Source organism: Schistosoma mansoni (assembly GCF_000237925.1).
Source record: "Schistosoma mansoni, WGS project CABG00000000 data, supercontig 0037, strain Puerto Rico, whole genome shotgun sequence".
NCBI classification, from domain to species: domain Eukaryota; kingdom Metazoa; phylum Platyhelminthes; class Trematoda; order Strigeidida; family Schistosomatidae; genus Schistosoma; species Schistosoma mansoni.
Window position 1 is genome coordinate 1,093,197 of NW_017386026.1, and position 4,103 is coordinate 1,097,299.

Below are 4,103 nucleotides of genomic sequence, written 5' to 3' on the forward strand. Positions count from 1 at the left end.
CATCTTTGCTTACCATTGCTCATTTTAATCCAAAAACAATGGTTTCTTTCAGTTTTATACCATATGTTTAACATGGTTAGTGGAAATGTTTTTGATTACAGTTACAAACAAAAAGATAACAATCTGTTTACATTAAATAAATACAGTCATAGTTAAACTGTTGTAGCCTTTGAGTCAATGAGTCACTTGATTGTGTTTTTATTTTCTTTTTCAGTGTAATGTGTTTTCTCACCTGATTTCACTGTAATATTTCACATCCTTGAAATTAGATTAAAATAATTATTCGCGGGAAATGTTTCAAGCAATTAATCACTGTTTAGAAAATACCAATAATAATAACATGACTGTTTGACTAGAATATTTTGAAATTATGGTTTGTTACTACGGTAACGGGAGTTTGTTTAGTATTTAGTACTGTTGTGGTTCGATTATGTATAATTGGTTAGATAAACTACTGATTCATATGCTTAAGATAAGAAGTAAGCTACGGAGATCAGCCGCACGAAAACTCTTTTAATATTTAAAAAATGAACTAACTTTAGTTGCCCTTACGTGAGTTCTAAAATAAGCAAACTTAAATTTACTTGCTAAATCCCTAGGTAAACCATGGGTTTTGATAACTATTAAATTTGCTTGAATGCAAGTAGCCAAAAGTCAAGAGATTCGTTCAACTGACTGTACTTAACTTCACTTATCTGATTAATTCGGCGATATTAAGGAAAGCAAGAATAAGCTTTACTGAACGACTTGAATCCATTGTATTTCACTGGCTCACATAGAGGGTGAACAGCCCAAAGTTACAACAAATAACATGTTTAGCACCAGTCAACTCTGCTCTTTAACAGTTGATGAAAAACCTAACTTTGTTTAAAATAATCATATTTTGATTGAACTACAAAGTATATAACAAACAAAGTAAAGTCAGTATTCATAAAATATATTCATGTTCTGAAACTATTCTTGATATAATTAAATGTCAGTCAATTTACTACTTCCAGCTGTTTTATTACCTCACAATAAACGCATATTAATCAAATGGTTACACTCAATAGTAACATTATTATTATTATTACTAATATTATTATTATTACATCACTCTGTTTAATGTATTATCTGATTACAAAGGTCAGTTATTTGTAAATCTGTTTCTTTCCTATTGATTACTAACCGCTAGTATGTGAACAACCAAATCATAGATTTATTTTCCTCTTTTGTACTGTAATTATATGAAAGATAAATGTTACTAAGTAAGCATAATGAATTAACCTTTATTCATAGAAAACGATAAAAAAACACATTCTGATGAAAGTTTTCGGCACATTTTAAGAATTAGCACATTTATAAGTGTGAGTGTGCAAAGTTAAATAAATAAGTTAATTGAATCTAGTAACGAAATGTATCAGTATAGTAGTAGTAGTAGTAGTCCAAATGATTGTACTATTGATAAGTTTACATTGGTTGCACCTTTACTTTCACTAAGTCTATCAATAATTTCTTATACACTATGAAAATTAAATAAACAAACGAACAGTTGTTTTAACCTATTGAAGTTTCTGTCTAAACTTTATGTCTATATACATATAGGCAGAGGGAAATCCACATAGATACTAATTTAAAGATACATAATTAAATTGTGTTATATTGTGCATATATGTGTGCATTTTTATGTTTATGTTATATCATTTAGTGTTTCACTAAAATTGTAATAGATGATCAGTTAATTTACACAGAAAAATCAATATTTCTTTCATGTAGTAACAAAAAAAAACAAAATAAAATAATAATCGGAAGGGGTTTTTTGGAGATTTATTATTGAATCAAAGTATTTAATGTTTAATTTATATCGGTAGACTTAAAGGTTAAGTGTATATACATACATATATACATCTATATACACTTTTTGTTAACTGATTACATAATTTAATGATTAGTTCAATAGAAGTAGTTAGTTTGCATGCCCAAATTTATGAATAGTTATGCTGATACAATAGTAGTAGTAGTAGTAGTAGTAGTAGTTGAAGACCATTTCCAACGGTTTATAAACATGAATATAGAAAGTGAAATGAATATATAAACTATAAAAAAATGTTCACTCATGTGTAGTACACATTATTTATATGGTATATATACAATGTTTTTTTCAATTCAGTAAAATGTGCAAATAAATTTTGATATTTCTTCTTTCTTTCTTTCCAAAAGTTAGGTCATTTGAAAGTGTGCAAAACAAGATAGGTGTTAGAAAGAGATATTCATGTAACTGGAGGAGGGATTGTTAATGAATAACATAGGCTAAATGAATACAATCTATAACTGAGAGCCTTGTCAGATTTATGCTGGATATTTTCAACTTTTTTTGTGTGTTTCGTCTTTACATTCAGACACGTTTAAGTTATTCTTACAGATAACAGTAATTGTTGTAAATGAATAACAATCAAGATGTAAATGTCAGTTGTTGTCTGTTGGTTTGTTTTTTTATTCCAGGCAGTTATCTACTAGTAGATGATTATGGCTGTATGATTTTCATAAATTTACTCTTGTGTATTAAGTGATTGGTGGAAATCAGCAAGTTGCCGACATTTAAATTTTGTTCTACCGAGTACTCCTCATAAGGATATATCTACAACCTTCATAGAACTAATACTTCTTGTAGAATTAAAAGGTAAATTAACCGATTTCAAAGTGTTGAGTCGATCCTGAAAATTTCTCGCGATAGATATGACAAGCTCAGGAAACATTAAGAAGCATTTTATCTAATCAGCATTTGATTAGAAGTTTTGCTAGAAGTATCGCAAAAATGAAAAGTCACATGTACAGGTTCTAATTGGCTGATTACTACACTGCTACTATGCTTAGTAGTATTCTAGAACTTTCAGGAAAACACAAGGACTTCTAAAATACTATAAAAACCCTATATTTTTTGTACACAAATGAGCCTTTGAAGTAAAGTGCTTCTCGCATATTTTGCGCCTTTACTCTCGTGCTCAAGTCGCTGAGTAGTTCTAGCTTGGGAGTTACAAGACTAGCTTGAGATCCGAGTATAGCGCTCAATCGGCAAGACTTATCACAAAAAGCATTTAACACTCAGATGATCGGATAACAACTGACATACTGTAAGACTGATAAATTTCCACTGATTTATCACTACGTATTAGTTTATATCATGTTTGTTTGTATCAATATACTTCTTCAAAATGGTGTTAAACTTATATTTGAACGAACAACATTCTTATCGATAAATTCTTTGTCATGAAAAATAATTGAATTACTGAAATGATTTAAACTACCTAATTTTTTTAATGGTATGATGATTTACATCATAGCGTTTCTTTGGTTAGCGTTTTTTTTAGCGAGTTAGTTTTCCACGGGATGGAGTCGCTAACCCCAAGCCCAACCCTCCTCATTTATCCGGGCTTAGGACAGGCAATAGCCCCTGGAGTGGCTAAGTTGATCCTATTTAGACAACTATTAAAAATTAAGAAGTACTAGATAACTATTTTGTTCCAGTATGAGGTTGCTCAATAATATTCATTCACATCCTCACCTGGGATCAGACATTGGTTATTCAACCATTTCATTAATCACCTAATATTCGGATAACTGATCAGATATTTGGTGATCAACATTGTAGAACTTCAATTCATTCTTAATCTTATTCAACCATCTTCTAATTAATGAAACATTCACATACATATTTCAATTCTTTTTCTTTAAATCTTACATATTCAAAGTGATATTTTATTGAATATTATTTTATGATAGAGTATTAGTCATCAAAGTAATAGCGGTTTATTAATGAACTTGTCAATTAATCTTGTCTAACATCCCTTGAGGTTTAAATAGTGAAAAAGAGATTGTAACCATCATTGAATGAAGTAGATTAAATTTTAATAAATTCTCAAAAGATTCTACAATTGTCAATGCAAATTTATAATGATAAAATGGAATGTACTTTTAGGGATAAGACAAAATATGAATTTAATATTATCTGTCACTGTATTTTGTTAATGCTTGTGAAAATAAATAAATGATATCGTTCTACATTTCAATACAGGATGCTGAGGGTTTGAAGATAGTCGACATAAAACCGTGCTTGATTTAGACTT